This window comes from Vanessa atalanta, chromosome 25 (genome assembly GCF_905147765.1).
Source record: "Vanessa atalanta chromosome 25, ilVanAtal1.2, whole genome shotgun sequence".
Taxonomy (NCBI): Eukaryota; Metazoa; Arthropoda; class Insecta; order Lepidoptera; family Nymphalidae; genus Vanessa; species Vanessa atalanta.
The window spans coordinates 3,134,790-3,154,034 of record NC_061895.1 but is presented as its reverse complement, the minus strand read 5'-3'; the positions used below and the strand labels follow the sequence as shown (position 1 = coordinate 3,154,034).

Sequence of the window (19,245 nt, the reverse complement as noted above, 5' to 3'; positions counted from 1 at the left end):
AACTTGAGAAAAAGAAAACATGCTCATTTTTAGTCAAAGACGAACATAAAACACAGCATGTATGTATAAGTGATAAGGCTGTCTATATGCTGTGTCGTTAACGAAGAAGACTTCGTAGTTAGGATGCAAATTTAAAACGTATGGTTGCACGCAACCAAATCACGTCACGCATTCACGTCCGCTGCTTATCCGTAATGTAGCTACAACAAATAATTTTGATAATCCACATCATTTTGATAATCAACTGTCAATTGTGATAACATTTGTTCCAATAGTCTAAGAGTTACGACAAATTTATTGTTTTTGTTGTAAAATTTATTTCAAGTAGGGTAAATTTTACTATGAAAGTTATATGATTGCTTTAAATGTCAAAAGATATCTGAAAAAAGTACTAAAGTAAGTAAACTAAATTTTAAAACTTGTAGCAACAGAGTACTTAAAAATGATTTTTAATTGGATATCTAAATATAATCATAAATATTTATATTGATAACAAAGGACAGAACGTTGTCTTACAACGTAATAGGTGTTAAGCAAAATAATTATAAATTGTTATTTTATCGTAACATAAATATTTGAAAAATTCTTTCCAATTTTCGAAATTCAATGTATCTACGATTTTTTCCAAATATAATCATATTGACAGAACGACAAACATTATGTAACTATTTAGCATTTCAAAAAAGTATTTATAATATTTATATCGAATATATATCTTCGTATAATGTAAATAAAAAATAATGATACACAGTATAAAGGAATCTGAAATATATTTAATTATTTAAAAGCGAAACACACATAATTAAATAAGCCAATAAACTACAATCCCGATCGGTTCTCTCTTCAGCTGTCACGTATTGCAAATGCGACGCGTCCGACCTCTCTGGCAGTTAACATGCTAATGATCAATCTACTGAACCAGTCTGAGCAACTACCCACATGCTGTTCGATAAAATTGTTTTATGTTAATCGTTTATTTTATTTATTATTGTATTAAAACGCGATTTTATTTAAATACCCAATATTATAAATGCGATTGTGTACGTCCATCACGCTTTAACGACACAACGAATTTTAGCAAAATTGAGTTCAGAAGTTATGTATATATACGCGTATCGTTTTTTGATTATAAATTAAATCGCACGAACCGATAACGGTTGGTTTTAAAATATCTATAAGGATGTACAGTAACATATTCTGTAAATGTCACACAGTAAAGGAGCTCCAAATCTATAGACGTCTCGCTAATACCCGGCTTGAGTCGCAATGCCTTTTGTGCAAATAATTACTTAATACGACTCGCACTCCACCATTTGTACGTCAGTAGTAATTCCAGAAACCTTTAAGTAAGTGCCAACTCTACAATGTATCAACTTAATCGCGTGAAAGATGCGCAAACGCATAGGATAAGATGAAAGACAATCAATTACTTTTCAATATAAAAAATACCAACAATATTTTTTTTTATACTTAGCGAATGGCATTCTAGAAAAAGAAACGTCAGCTTCGATTCTTTATGTCACAGTAATATTATTATACGATTATAAAATAAAAGGAAATCATTTATTTAATCATTTAAGTGATTATTGATGTCTTTGTTTTTACTTTTAAAATAACAATATATACACAAAATGAAGGAAACTGTAATTATTACTTTAAAGCTTTCCTCATGTCATAAGTATTATGTGCAGCTTCCTAACGCCTATAAATTACAATGTTGTATTGTCAACTATGTATGCCAAAATAAACCGCAAATACAGTTGCAATGTTTGGACAACATCAATTAAAAATTGAATGCGTTAACAACAATGGACTAGTAAATAGAAGGTATTCTCTAAACATTTCCATGTAAACATTTCTATTCTACGTTCAACAAATTCGAACTTCATCCGAATGCGAATTGTGAAATTTTAATGTCATTTATGTATTTGACGTTTTATTGAATACAGAAATTATATATGTTTAGTAGAATTATGTGTGTTCGTGAGATATAATGAATTAATTTAGATTACGAAGTTTAATATTTCGACTGTCTGTCTGTGAAATTCAAATTCAAAGCGATATGCCGAATTTGGATTTTATCGAATACGAGTGTAGCGTCAAAAATTAATTGGTCGATAAAATTGAACCGAATCGAATATTTATATATATTTTTTCACTATATAATGACCTGGTCTCTGTGCAAATAATTTTATAATAATATATAGAAGTAATACTTACCCAGCTATAAACCAAAGACAAAGAATAATTTGATAAAAAAAATTAAAAAAATACTTAGAACGATTTTTCTGTTTTAACTCATCATGTCAAATCAAACCAGAACAAAATCTCGCAGTCACACATATTTTTGTCCCATATTAGTCTTAAAATTACATATTATATATATAAGTGTATATTATTAGGACTCCTGTAGTCCTAATACATAATTGTATCAACCTCTATTAATGATATAATGTAACGCAATGTAAATAATTGAATTGTTTTCGGCTATTGGATATAGGTATTTTGTAGACTAGAGAAACACGCATGCGCAGTCAAGCACGCAATGTAGGTACCAAATTCACTAATGTTAATTAGGTATGAATTATATTCATTATACATATACATATTCATCATTTTTTGTGGAAAAAAGTTTAAATAATGGTCTTTATATAAATGATAATAATGCGAACTGTGAATACATAACAATTATTTTTATGAATATATAAAACACTGGTTAACTAAAGCTCGTTTTTAAAATAAAACGTCAGAAATCACTAACAAAACCAACGTCACTCAGATTACTAATTCGTCACATTCCTATATATAAAAAACCAACCAACTTCAACCTTATCGTCATACAAATAAGAGTCACACGACATTATACTGCTAGCCCTAATTTCACAAGAACAGAAGCGTCGAATTACGGGTTCAAGTCACGTCGGTATGCGATAAGTAACTAATGTATAATTTATATTTGAAACTGTTTACACTTGTACACGATAATGAAGAAACAAGTAAATGTTTTAATGACAGAATAAATAATTTATACGGATTACGACCAATTACGCGGGCAGTGCGGATATGTTCATTTATTAAATACATTGATAAAAATTTGAATTACAAAAATCTAAGTAAAAAAAAAAAAAAATGTACCATGTAAATTATCCGTATGGCTTTGAGTAGTTCACGTAGGGATATGGGGATATCTATGAAGATACAAAAGATATTAATAAAACTTTCCTTGATGATAGGACTTAGTCTAAACCAGCCTCGGTGTGTACTATCTATTCTCAGATATTCTACTGTCAAACAGATCTTAGTTCTCAACGTAAGTGACGTATTGATCCTATGTCTATGGGCGATAGTGACCATTAACCATGGCCATTAGCTGTGATCATTGTCATTTGAACGTCCTCCTACTTATATCGTAAAAATTTACCTACCTATATAATTATATATATATACAATATATTAATTGTACACGTTACTGGTTAGATTCTAGGTCTTAACCGATGATTTCGAGTTCCAACCTAGGCAAGCACCACTGAATTTTCATGTGCTTAATTTGTGTTTAAAATCCATCTCGTGCTCGGCGGTGAAGGAAAATATCTTGAGGAAACCGGCATGTGGCTAATTTCAACGAAATTCTGCAACATGTGTATTCCACCAACCCGCATTGAAGCAGCGTGGTGGAATATGCTCCAAGCCTTCTCCTCAAAGGAAGAGGAGCCAGCGGTGGGAAATTTACAGGCTGTTAATGAAATGTAAAATTAATAAGAGAATACTATTTATATACAGTACAATTTCTTAAACATTATTCTTCATCATTCATTATACGAAAATCCTTCGAGGAGCAATTAATGTATAAATGATCGGTCATTGTCAGCGTTATCGTAAATATGGAAGTTAAATTAAAGTGAATTAATTTAATTAAATGAAATTGTTATTTATATAAATATATATTATTTACGAATTCCATTTGTACTTTATACGGCATAACTTAATCTGTTTCTCTCATTTCCATCGACAAATATTTAATGATTGCTTCAATATTTGTATGTTGAATTTTTGAATATAATTATGAAATTCGCGCGTTTTTCTGTATAGTATTCAATTATCCGCTCCGCGGTGTTCCACCGGCGGAAGTTGCTGCTCCCGTGGGTCGTTGCGTGATGTTACACAGTCTAGATCATCAAGAGGAAGACAAGCTGAGGCGCAAAAATAGTACTTTTGATAATTTGACAATATAGATCGCTGTATCGTTTCCTTAGCTCGGCGTAAATTTTAGTGTTTTTTATGAATACAAAAAGGTATATGATATGTCGAATAATAAATCATATAAGTCTCTATCGTATGTCATATAACTCGATCGAATCGGTCGAGCCGGATTGAAAACAATTCTCACATTCATAGCATTACTAAATCTATGATTAAATTGTTTGAAATCCTTTTATGCGAAATGTTTGGTTCATTTGTTATTGGTTCAGTTCAAATCATGACGCTTGACCCCAATCAATGAGAATCACACTCAAATTATTATATAAAATTAAACACGGAAGGTTATCAAAATTCGCATTGACATCCAACGATTACAGCTGATCACAGATAAACCCGACTTATTTAAAATGTTTACATGCTGTCTGACCTTACCTTTATATTGTATTGTAAATATAGCAATTATCAACGCTTCCACGTATTCATGGATTATAATTTAATGAGTTTTTCCGATCTTAGTAAAACAAATGATATAACAGTCAGTTTCTTTACACGTGACTTTACAAGAACTGTGGTTTCTTCCACAGTTATCGCTTTGGACTCAAAAATTTCTATATGTTATTTAATGTAGACTCTTTAAACCAGTTGGTTAATTTTCCCTAATACAAACTTTGGTTTGAAATACTTAAGTAAGAAGTCCAGAGATAAACTAAACGCCCGGGTCTGAAAAAGTGGATCCATCAGTCTTGCGTCTGACTCCCTTACCGTGTAGACTTATCTCATCGGACGACTATAATGGAATAGGGCGCACCTGTGCTTGCGCAGTAGCATGAGCTATAATATCTCATGAGCAGGTGGACTGATTGGCCGTTGGGCATTAAAATGCTTAAACTAACACGCCAAATATTGGCCAAATATATTGAACCATTTCTTCAATATGTAGTTTTTTTATTATTACTACCTAATAACTAAGTTTCGAACTTGGCAAACACCTGTTTTATATTTATAGTATTCAAATAAGACATTAACTAATTAGCGGAATGGGTCAATCAGCACTAATGAAGTCTTGCTTTTTGGGAACTCCGTGCCAAGTCAATGCATGTGCGCGTGTTCAGTATAGATTATTCGATCATTTCATATTATAAAACACGTGTTATGACATCAAAACTTTCGAGGAAAGATGGCAATTTATCTATCTATATATTTATAATGAATTTTAAAAAGTCTTGTTTCTTCCACTACATAAAACAAAAAATATATATAAAGTACCTCATCTCGTTTTTAAAAAGGTTTTAGAGCGAATCCCACCACGTCGTTGTAAATTCTAATCCATAATTTGATAATAAATTAGAAATAATTAGCTATTGTTGCTAAAATATACACATAATGTTAAAGCCTAGCCAACCGTAGCGTTCAATCACATAGAACTTATATAATTTACAAAAACCAACAGCGAGTGTACAGTGAACACAAAAAGTACACCTCATCGTAATAATTCATAAACATACCGCAAACATTTTACTTACACGGCTAAGTATGCTTACAATAGTGATGATTTAATTAGTCATACAAGATTCAGCGGTCACGGTTTGCTAGAGCGTACAGTCATGGGGAAAAATGAGATAAAATTATAGATATCGTTATGTACATATTGGCGATCTGTAGATTTTCTTCAGGAGATTTACTTAGTAGTAAGGCTTTGTGAAAGCCCGTCTGGGTAGATACCACCAGATCAATTATTCTATGATCAAACAGTAACTCCATAATGGTGGATGTTGTCGAATAGTTAATATTTCTTACAGCGCCATGTCTACGTGCGGTGGTGACCACTTACCATTAGGTAGCCGATTTGCCCGTCCGCCTACCTATATCATAAAAAGTAGGATAATAGATCAAAGGTCTCGAACTGGTAGATGACTAGACGATTTGGATCACTACCATTATTTTAGTTTCAATATCGTTATCAATACGAAATGGAATTTCAATACAATAATACACAGATAAAATATACAAAGATTGAAATGAAAAAAATAAAAATAGTGTGATATAATATAACTTTATCTTTATCGTCATGTGATATGAGCAATGCAGATTGAACTACACGTTTGTATATTCGTAACCGCAACAGGGAGTACGTTGTAATTATCGTGATTAAAAAAAAACAAAAAAAACATCAACTTTGTTTCAATACGCATTTATTTGCATTCTATATTCAAATCCAACATTATTGTAAAAAAAAAACCAAAGCACATAGGATTTCAATAAAAAAAAATATTGTAATTAATAAGTAATACGATACTTCCTAACTCTACATACGGATACATTGCAAAAAAAGTTCGCCCATCATCTTCACCGCCTCCGGCTCACCATTGGCGGTCAATTCTATGTCAACGTGATAATTAAGTATCAATTACTATCCACCTGAATTCCAGTAACTAGACCGCTTGCTGAGCGATAATGTCACTTTAGTAATGTCTAGAATTTCATCAGCTGATATATTATTGCAATCCTATTATTGATTAGAAAACAATGATAAGAGGGCGCCGAGTTTTGATACGATTTTATTTAGTGTAACATTTTGACGTGAATTTTATTTATCGTTATTGTTTCTATTATAAACGTGTAATTTTAACATAGATATAGTATATTAACAATATACATATAAAAATAACTATATTAATTGCATGTTCATGGAAGTTTATAATATAACTAATAATTAATTAGATAATTATCAATTATAATGCACAGAAAACACATTTAAACGTAATACAATGATGTTCTCCTGACCGATTTCGGCCTCACGAGTTGTGTGCAAGCAGTGCACTCTGTTTTCCCTCACTCTTATGAAAGGACGGCAAATCCGACACGACTTGTGGAGCACGGAAGTGTGAACACCGCCAACTTCTACACTCCGGGCTGCTCCTGACAAAAATCCAGCATATTTTTATTTGACCGACACGGGCTTGAACATACCTCGGAACCTACGCGGCAATTCAAATTAATGGCAAGCATATTATATATTTTAAAATCTTGATTTTGTGAGTTTCGTTATCTTCACGTGTAAACGGCCATATGGGCTGTACTTATGCCAAGTAAAGTTTAATAAGAAAAATAATTTACGACGTTTCAAATTACATTTGACGCATATGAAGCCGACTCATTGAAAGCCGTATTATAATAAGCTTAAAACAATATTAGAACGAGAAGCAATAAATTATAAATAATAGTGTCCCCACACAATGGACGCTGCCGTCACTTTTTGCCCTGGTCCGTTAGTCGGGAAGGCCAGGTAGTTTGGTTGAACAGGTCTTTTTATAGGACACCTTGGGTGAACTCAAATATAAATTACATAGAATGTTGTATATAATTATTATAATATACGAGAAAATGAAATTCACTTTTGTCACATAAATATTCTAAATTTAAAGCCATTGAACGAAGTGAAGCAATTTATATTATAAATAACGATATTATATACTTAAAACCTTATACGAAGCTTTAGATATACTTGGTGGTAGGGCTTTGTCCGAGCCCGTCTGGGTAGGTAACTACAGGCACAAGGGACATAACATCTTAGTTTCCAAGGACGGCTACTTCTTTCAACACCTATATCTACAAAGCGGTGATGACTACGAACAATCAAGTGGTTGATACAGATGATTTTAACAAGCTATTTACTCATCATCAAAATAAATATGTACCTTTTAATAATCGTCTTCAATTACACATTAAAATTTGTTTAGTTGTTCGTACGTGATTGAATCACAAACATGTAAGTTATTCAAACAACTTTAATCTATCAAATCAAAACAAAATATAATTAATTCAAAGAGACTTTCATGAGCGCTTTTCAATTGTCAATTCACAAGATTAAATTGAAATAAACTTACCATCGGTCCGGAAAAGTCAAGATAAAATTAGTAAGGTCATATAATGTATTAAAATGGTAATAAACGACTGGTTAATTCTACAAAAGCCTTTAAATAAATGTTTTTAATGAAAATTATGCAAAAGTAACAGATATGTGTTAATCTCGGAGGCTGTAAATTGATTAATTTATTGTGAATCATTTTATGATTTAGAACGATATAAAGGCGTATACATATCGATACTAGTGATTGAAGATACCTTTTTAATATAAAAGTACAATAGAGCCTAAGGTTTACTCCTAGTAAGTCCAATAGTGGGAATTGTAAAGACTTTTGTGGAGAAAATTTTGCGTTTATTCTATCATATGCTCATCTAAAGGTTGGTAGACACATGTGGTAAATTTTCATTCTTGATACTAAGGTTATGATTAACGTGTTCCACTGGGCCATTCTGGCTCTACAATATATAAATACAATAAGTTTATTATACGAATACACTTGAGTCAATCTAGCATCCAAATGATTAGCAGCATGGCAATTTACACCACATTTGTTAGCGACCTATTATGCCCAGTAGCGCGCAATTATGGAGCTCGCCACGCAATCCTTCCGAAACGAGTTTAAGCGGATAATTCTGAGACAACCGTTCTAAGCCCTTATTGCCTTTACTTAGAAAATATTTTTAATTTAATCCCTTTATTTTAATAATCATATATTTTATGCGTTTCATTCGGATTATATAAAATCGTAATCGCTTTGAAGCAGTAAAATTAGTTTCACAATTAGTTTTACAATAGACACCCATTGAAAAGTAAATAAACATTTAGTATACATCAAAAACATGTCATTAGGAATGTGATAAGCAGTCTAATCATGCTTTTAAAACATAAACAAACTGGTAGTCTATCGCATTCAACAGTCCAAAAAGCATTACAAATTTTTGTTCTAGTAAAATCATACTTTAACAAAGTCCAATAAGGTTCATTTTGAATTGATTCCGAACTTTCTTTACAGTATAACGTGGTGAGAGGCGAAAACCGGTTAAGATGTGCGTGAGCTCGTTGAGAAAACGATTATTATTATACCTTGGATGTATAAAACTTCGGAATATAAAGTCGATGCTAACTGCCTATATCTTAATGGACATAAATCGTGTTTTTTATCCATAATTTTTTTTTTAGTTAATTTAATTTACAAATATTTAATTAATTAAAAAAAAGGTAATATTATCTTCAAATTATATTATTAAATTTTAGTACTTAAACTATAAAAATATTTAGTTGATCAATATACTTACGATAAAATTATACTAATTATGAACGTTCATAAAAAATAACATAATTTCAATGGGCGTTGATCTTTGTTTATCTCGTTGGAGCTCACATCTTGTACCGCACCATATTCAAGATGCAATGTCGCCCAACTACACACCTTTACTAATTATTATTATCATATTAAATATACGGTTTCCATATGTCCCGTACAAGAGTTAAAATTTTTATTTGCCTTTGCGTCAACCATTTCGGACTTAATAATGTATTTTTGAGATCAGGCGGGACATATTATTGGCCAATGTGTACGTACAATTTTATTTAATTGCTAGTAATATATATATAAAAAAAATGTTGAACGCATTTTTTAGATTAGTTTTTTAACGAAATGTCAGCTGTAATGGTTCTTTGCTATTTAAAGAAGGTATGATAGGTATAAGTTTCCTAGAACGAAGTTATTTAAGTAGTGTTACAGGTATGATATGCTATACTAGCTGCTCCGCGCGGTTTTCTCTGCCGCTGTGGATTGTAACGTGATGTATATACGTTTGAGTTATAACTTATGTTGAGAAATTGCCTGTCTAACGCAACCGTTGCTCAATTTGGACTGGTAGATTTTCAAACAGACAAAATATTTGTATGTTATTATATATTAGTATTGATTATATCGAGATGGTATAATCACTATTCTCGTTTCTGATTACTTGAAATTTTTCATTCAAAAAACTAAATTGGTACGTTTGATATGAGTTAGGCTTTTAAATGTCGTTATAAATTAGAAATTTTAGGGCTTTAAAATATAGCCTAAATTTAAGTAAATTTGAAAAATATAAGTAAATTTATAAAATTTTAGATCACAATTTCGATTTTCATTTTTTAATGGGTAGTATTGCCATTTATATTAAATGTCCTTTTTTTCCTCATTTTTATGGTTTATATTATTTATTTATGTTATTCGTCCGTACTAAGTATATTGAAGCATGTTATGTTACACCTAACACCTATTCCAAACGAACAAGATTTTATTTTTATAAAGACAAACAAACCTTAGATTTACGTATTCTATGTAATTTGGTTATATTGTTAACAGTTCTTGAAAATCTTTATTAATTCCGATAAAAGCTTCGTCGACGTTCAAAACGCCATTTTTTTTCGCAAAACCATAATGAATTTATAGATAAATTATTCGAGCTGTCGACCAATGACATGGTGTCAATTCGATGTCAAATGTTGTTTATTTGGTTCTAGTCGTATTGATGTTGGAAAAGGCTATAATTTTTTTTTCACATTTAAGAATTCGTTTTAAAGTACTTCTAGATATATTTTTTGTGTCTCTATTAACTATATAAGTTAGAAAGTTAAATATTTGTATCGTCGGTTGACTCGTAGACTAAAACAAATGAAGTTTTAAATGTCGCCGGAGCCAATACATCATCGAATCATTATTCATTTGTAAATCAATGACAAAAGTACATTCAGAAGGACAAGTCACGCCCTTGTGCAAAAAATCAGTCTTTATTAGCATTCATTTCTTTCAACACACTTTCGAATTTGAACTTTGTATCGCTTCACACAGAGATGACAATCGCTCGAACGAACCAAAGGAACAAAAAACTTTTTGTCTCATTTTCTGACTTCAGTCTTTTCTAGGAATGTCCCATTAAATGTCGACTGAACGAAATTTATAACGTTCCGGTCCATATAACCGGTTTTATCAGTCAATTTTACGTGAAGCCACCTCACTAATTTAAAAATAAAAAATATATATATTATTAAGAAATTTAGATGAGTTCTGACTCGGAGGCTGCTGACGAAAGTAATATTAGACACCGATTCATGTTTCACTTTGAACTTGCTTTGCTAAAACAGAACATATGGACAGGACGGTGGTCTTGATTACAATATATGTTCTTGTTTTGTGTGCGTATTAAAGTTTTTCTTGGAAGATTATAAGCTTAAATGCAACTGCGTAGACCCTACTAATATGTAAGGTAGCAAAATGGGATTAATTCCATGCAACATAAATAATTGGAACTTTATGAGAGAATGTTTGCGTGGAAATGTTCTAGTCATTTCTACACTGACAATATTTAAAAAAAAAAATCGAATGTATCGTGGTATTCGTAAAAGTACTGGTATATTAAAATTATTTTGAATTTGGAAATGTCAACTCATACAAGAATGAAACGCATTCGTTTTTTATCTAGTAGTAAAAATAGCACGTTTTTTTTGTTCAACTTGCACGTCCCGTACGATTCACGGTAGTGTGACAAGTACGGCCAACAACAAAAGAATTATATTTGAATATTGGACTGTATGGTATGGTAATCATAAAAGATTAACAACCATGAGAACTCGACTCTATAAGTCGAAATCGATTTAAATTCTAAAAACGAATCGATTCTCTGGACGACATATCGAAATACTTTTATAGAATTTTAATCTTTATAGCGATTATAATAAAAACCAATGAGGTTGTATATATATATCGAATACACTCGGTTTAAAGGTTTTAACTGCATTCAAATCTCATTATAATGATTTCTTAGATCTGTGATAAGATGTTTTACATTTTAAACGAAAAGTATTTAAATAAATCTTATGTTGCTTTATGTTTATGTATTATATTTCTATTCTTGCAAAAATAATACGTACGGTATTCATAAAAGAAAGAAAGATGTAATTTATTTCTGCCAACACATTTTTCAATACATAATGATACTATATTTCCAAATATAAAGAAACTTTAATAAAGATATACTTTTTCAATTAAAAGAGATTTGTGATTCTTTTAAAACCGCTACACTAAATCTAAACTACACTACTAACTAAACCTACTACACTAAAAATAAACCTTGCCCTTTAAGTAATAAAAAAAAAGTTTTGATTATTATGTAGCATATTAGTTTAATAATATATATTTACTTTCCTGTTCATTTGTCAAGTCGCTTTGAGTGCATAGAAATATTTTTTCAAAATTGTCGTCTACAAAATTCCAAATACGAATATTGAATCTATATAAACAAAAAAGTCGCTGTACTATATTCAAAATAAAGCTAATATACTTTAGAATGTAAAAGATTCTATCACATCATTATGTGAATGTACTAAAAACGTTTAGTCATGGAGCGACATTAGTTGCACAAGTCGAAAACGCATTCAGTATGCTGCGTGTGAGCATTAAACAACACGAGCGTATTAGCATTCCTAACTCTCGCTTAGGTTCTCATAGCCAAGCACGCGTTTATATGTCCAAGTTAACTAAAACTAAATGAACTAACTATTTTAGTTTACTTCATCAATTAAGTAACATTTTAACGACAGTGCTCAGTATTTTTGTGTTGCGGTTTGAAGGGTGAGTGAGCCAGTGTAACTATAGGCACAAGGAATATAACATCTTGGTTGGTTGATCGCGCCCATAGACAATGACGCTGTAAGAAATATTAACCATTCCTTATATGACCAATGTCTATGGGCGGTGATGACCACTAACCATCAGGTGGCCCTTATGCTCGTCCGCCAATCAATGCCATAAAAAAATACATGTATATATTTAAAGCAATCACTTTTAAGGTAATATACTTGGTGGTGGGACTTTTGCAATATTGTGTTCCGGTTTGAAAAGTAATAAGTAACACACTTTTTTTACGGTAATGTTTAGGGACGGTGGATACCAGAGTGTAATTTACGAAGGTTTCAATGCGTAATATAGATATATATTTAAACACTCTTTATGGGCAATAAAATGTACTTTTGATACATACACTCATTATGTTATCCCTCGAGATCTATCATTCGACAGCGATACTGTAGTTATTGTCTCTTCGCAGTCGAAATCGAGATTGAATCGTAAATCCGTGGACTGGACGAGGTCGTAAATATTCAGCCACACTATTTAGATACACAAAAACAACGTGAAGCGCTAATATCAATAAAAAGATCAATCCTTTTTTGCATAGAGGTGGTTTGCCGTTTAGACTAACATAAAAGTGTCGAATTGTAAAGAAGCGCGCTCACCTAGAAGCCTACAGCGTTGCTCTACAGCCTTTTCTTGGCGATATTCAAATATATAAGAAGGGAAATTATTTAGTCATTCGCTTTTTAAATTATTTAAGTAATTTACTGCCAGCTTAAAACGTTTAACTTTTTCATGTTTATTTAAAGAGATAAAGTAATTGTTGTTTACAACTATTTATATTGTTGTTAATAGGATTGAGAGGATAGTAACTTTTATGATACTTTAGCATTGTTTCGTTTTACGCAGTACTTGTTGCTAATTTTCTATGCGTTTTGTATTGTATGACTATGACTTTTTTTGTTACGCATTCTTTAATTATTTGAATAATACAATTAATAAGCATTTGAAATGTAATAAATAACAACAGATATCAAAATACACTAAATTAAAAAGTTAAGGAAGCCATAAATATCCTTTTTAGAACGAAAGATTATTCAAATATTTATCTATATCAATCTAACAGATATCATTAAAACTATTAATTAAAGAAATGTAGTATCCATTGTCTATGCTAATTTTTGACAGCACCCGATTTATAACAGCCATTGCTAGTTTTGAGTAAGATATAAAAAAAAATAAGTTAATTAAACGCCAGTATTGCGGAGCGTAGGAAATTCGATTATATGAATAATTCATTCGAGATAACGACCAAAATAAGACGATTGTTCGCTTCTGAGAAGAAACGTTTGCGTTTATTTTTCGTAGTATGGAAGATGATGTAGACTTTAGAGTAACATTGGATTTCATTTTTTATATTTTTTTCCTTTATCTTTTATTTGGGGGTGAATTGTTTTTATATATGTAACTCGATTATGCAATATCGCTCACTAATTGACTAGATACAAATCGTTACTTGTATAAGCACACTACTAGAACTGAGTGTAACGAGACAAAAAATATATTATTAAAAAATATATATTGCCAGATTATACCTGAAATATAATACCAGTATCTGATTTTTACCGTTTTGCATTTCCTCATCAATATCGAGTCTATGAATACTATAGATTGTAATGACGTTTTTACTATAACAGTTATATACAATCAGATCATAGAACTTATAACATATATATTAATAGTTATTAGACTCAATGTTATTGACATAAACTAAGCACAGTTTTTTATATCGTGTAAATTATACTTTATTGAACAAAGGAGCTATGGCTGAACATTTACTTCCTTTGCTATACTAAATTTATAAAAATATGTACACTGACATTATTGTAACATGTAGTTGAAATAGTAAACAATTTCAACTTTATTTTTTATATCAATAAATAAATCATATTACGAGCAATATGGGTTCAATTTTAATAATTTATTTTATATTCCCATTTTAAACGCCCAGCTGACATTGCGGGTACTTCACACGTAATAATAATATATTGTAATAAAATTCTCATAGCATATACACGCAGCGGAATATTTTAGTTTTTATAGCTTTATTTCCTAGAATGGCTTTAATACATTTACCTGTGCATTTTTTAACAAAAGCCATTATTTACAGATAGACAATTTCAAATTACATATATATTATTATATCGAGTATACATAGCTTATGTGTACTGAAAGACACACTACTGGCCTTTGTTTAAGACACATAGTTCTTGGTTAATTTATAAACTGGCAATAATGGTATTAATTGAATTTATTTATATTTACGATAATAAGGCTTATTGAATGCATTTTTTAATTTCACCAAATGAATCGGACATTGGAGGGAAAATTTTCCCGCGTTTACCGTCGGATTTCCCGCGTAAATCGCATTATAAGACTTTATATACGTATAATAATGTTTATTAAACAATAATAAATATTACAGTATCGTTAGATCTGTGCCTCTCAAACAAGTTTTATAAAAAGTGCATTATATTTATATTCATTAAATTAAATGTTATTAGTGACATCGTAATGACTGCCTACTTACTACGAACGAAGTAAATTTATTACTCACGATTGTCTAAAATTGGCATAATATTATTATAATCTAGTTAAACTTTATTAAAAGACACATATATTAATATCTTTATACATGGTGAAAATACATTAAAGTTTTTTTACGAATAACCATGATAAGTGATAACGTATAATTTTGTTAAATTAAAAAAAAAACTTTTCTGTTGTTTATGGGCATTCAACTTTTTTTTATAAAGCAGGTGCATACACTATTTCGTTTATTAGGAATTGAAGAAAAAATATGTCACAGTAATTGTCATTGTCATCGTTTTAATTAAGGCAGGGTCCATTTCGAATTGAATGAAAAAGTAAACATTTTTACTATTATATATTTACGGAGAAAAAATGGATCGAAATACAAACATGTGCTTATAACTGAGATGGTCGTTTGTTATCTCGTTACTTTTTATTCCAAGGTAATAAATAGACTTTTTAGGTAGTAAGTTTTTAACCTTTTAACTAGGTAAACAAATATTTAAAACTAATATTTGCAGTTTTAGCGCTTCTGGTTTCCATATTAATATACCTATCTAATACAAAGTCATATAATCATAGACTAAAATCGTTCTTCTTCTATATTTTAACTGCTTAAATAAGTTGTTCGAAAGTATGAAATAGATATTTTTATAAACGACCAATCCAATTAGATTTAGATTATAATTTAATATGAAACGTATTTATTTTAAAAAAATAGAATCTATAGTAGTTCTTCGTTACAAGGCGTGATAAATAGATTTTTATTATAAGGTTTTATTCTAGTTCCATAAATGCCTTCCGTATGTTGACATAATAATCATGTCAATGATTTCAACGCTCTAGTTAGTATGAGTATATATAATAATAAGGTAATAGAAAAACTTAGGCTACATGTTTTTTTTTTTAATTGTCTTACTTTAAAACTAACGTCTTAACTTATGAGACTAGGCAGATAAAAACAACGTCTTCGAGTAATTAGAGTTAATTTTCGTTATTTATCCGATCCGATTTCATTTTATTGTTTGGGAACGCTATAAATCAATATTTAATTTACATTTAAATAATGTATTAATACATTTTAGTCAATAAAGTTTAGTGTTTAGACATAATAAATTATGTTAACACATATAAATAGGAAGAATTTTATAAAAAATTGGGTGTGAATTGAAAAAGTCGTTATATTTTCGCGCTATAAATTTTATGTCTGTTTAGCGTTGTTTTAGGTTATATCAAATCCGTTTCCGACGGTAACTCATTTCTATTAATATGCTTTTTTTTAAATATATGATTTAATTAAACATTTTCATTGAATTATAATAAACTTATGTCAACATTTTACATCACATTAATTTAAAAAAAATGCTTCATATTGACGTTACATTCAGCCATAAAATTGTTACAAAATATTTAATTTGTTAGTACCGATTGTTTCTTTGAGCTTGGAAGCAATTTGAGTCAATAGTCTTTCTAATTTTTTTTTTAGGTCCATGTTGACAACGAGATTGAAAGGCAGCAATTGGTTCATTATGAACACATATATCAAAACATCTATTATTTTAAATAAAAACATTGGATTATTATAATAAGTGTCATTTGTTTCTATTTATGGATGATAAGGAAATTTTACTTTAAACTTTATTTATAGTTAAAAATTCATTTCTACCCGAGTTCTTTATCTGTAACATTTAAAGATATAACAATCGCAAGTCATGTTACAGATATTACTAGAACGTTAGTTAACAAAACTTTTTAATGCGTTTCGAAAGTTTTTATGACTCTTTTGTTTCATAAATTTTACAGAAAACAGCAGTTTAAAGTGAGAATGACATTGTTTAACTGTCTCGTTACCTTATCTACTTTCATAAAGTTTTAAAACATTTTTTATAATAATTTAAATATCTGCGTCAGTCACAGGATGTTCGAATCGGTTAAGAATACTTGGCAACTGTACTGAAGCGGTCGAATGGATGCAAAGTTCGTATTACGCGCTGCGATCACTTCATCGAAGCCGATAACTTATTTAATTACATTATAAATTACACGACACACTTCCCGGGCCACTGATAACACGAATCGACGGCGCCGTATGCACATAAAACGCGAATAACTACAAATGTGACTAGAAAACTATATTATGTACTTGAAAACCAACCGCCGAGTGCGATCTTAAGCCCGGCGACTGTACGCGCTAATCATAAATAAGCAACCGGTGGACTCAGGAGCGAATTGATGGGACAGCGACCCCTTAAAACACTGATGGACCATAATTAATCGAGCACATACCTAAACACGACGGGCATGGCGTTGTCCACGCGCCGCGAACTCCAAAACACGTTTAAAAACGCACTTCGTTTAACACAACACGCACGTTACATTCTCGTTATCACACACTGTTGTCGCTTGTTGCACTCGCGATGCACGTAATGTGGTACACTCATTATTTTGTTTATCGCCGGCAGTTTGGTCGTATGAGCGATCAGAGAGCGTGAAACGAACCACGACCGACCGAGCTCCGCGAGTCTACTGCAAACAACAATGGTGCGTCGCGCGCGAGAACGAACCGACACTCACACTACGATATGAACACTCACACGAAGACAGCGATCGTGCACCGACGTGCGCATATAAAAAACCAACGATCGGTATGCAGACGTTCGGTTTGAGCAGGTCCTCGGCTTGACGCTGTTTTCGTCTGCGGTTCGGGGTGGTCAGATATGCTATTAAAATTTCCTCATGTATTTTACTTTTGAAATATGTGAATGCAGTAATTTTACTTTCATAATATTAAAAATATTAAGTTCTAATAGTTATGTAATAACAAATATATATTTTATTAATATGAACGTCAATATATTTTTTTTGTTAATTTCTAATTAATACAAATTTCGCATAAATAGGATTTATAACAAAATGCAAATATTTATCAAAATAATAATTTTCAAATTTTACGTATAAACCCACTGAGTTATTATAAATCATAAATATTATGTGAATTAATTAAAACTATCTCTATACTTTTTAAACAATATAGATGGGAAAAATTGAATACCTGGCAACATTAAAAACAAAAGAACGGCAGTCAGCGAACCTTGAGTGGGCAGGCGATACGATTCGAGCCTGCGCCCGAGTCAGCGCGCCATGTTGCCAGCGGCAAAAGCGAGATAACGCTCTACAATCATATCGCTATCTCACTCTCTCGCTTGTTAGCGTTATTGCGTGCTGTAACTATACTCGTCAGCGACTATACCACACACCCACACGCACATATTGTTATCTGACACAAAATTTATAACGAGCAAGTTGGATTTCGTCTTGGCGGACACTCCTAAATTCTTTACGGAAGGATTCTTTTTTTTTCGATCTTTACGCCTTTACTTGGCTTGGGGCGTTATAAAATTATAATGGTTGCTAATATGAAGTTTGTTTTATGATTTGGTTTGTTATTTTGGCGGCACTGTTTCACGGGTGTTGAGTTGTTGATTACTAAGCACTGTGAATGGATTCGATGAATGAATTTAATAGAGATCCCTACCTAGAAACAATTTGTTTGTTTGCGAAATTTAACATACACATTTTTATCTGGCGCCAATAAATGTAAGCTTAGATGACAACCTCAGGTTTGATTTCAAAGCCATTTTTTTTAAAGGTGTAGGTTGAACATGACATTGTATTAAACTTGTTTCAAACAATGTTATGTGGTAGTATTTTACGCGCCAATAATTTTAGATGACTTTTTATTTCTTTTTCGCTCTAGGCATGTTGTTATAATCTTCATTGAGTTAGGTATATATCTGAATATTTATGTAGAAAGGCTTTAAAGACAAAAGTATAAATATATATGTGTCTTGTTTTATGATTTTGAGAATAATGTTAACGGTTATTGTTGTTGATTTTTTATTATAAAACAGTATAACAAACAACAACTAATGGTAACTAATTCAATAATGATAGGTACTTT

General features: G+C 30.9%; 1 protein-coding gene across 5 annotated transcripts in view; it reads right to left on the bottom strand.

Moving 5' to 3' along the window:
• LOC125073652 (protein pangolin, isoforms A/H/I/S) overlaps positions 1-17,800 on the bottom strand; it is a 147,845-nt gene extending 130,045 nt beyond the window's left edge. For all 5 annotated transcript variants that reach the window (XM_047684557.1, XM_047684558.1, XM_047684559.1 and 2 more), the window contains exon 1: positions 17,571-17,800. The gene's annotated coding sequence lies outside the window, so the exon portion shown is untranslated. The remainder of the gene's footprint in view (positions 1-17,570) is intronic.
• Between the last annotated feature and the right edge of the window lie 1,445 nt (positions 17,801-19,245).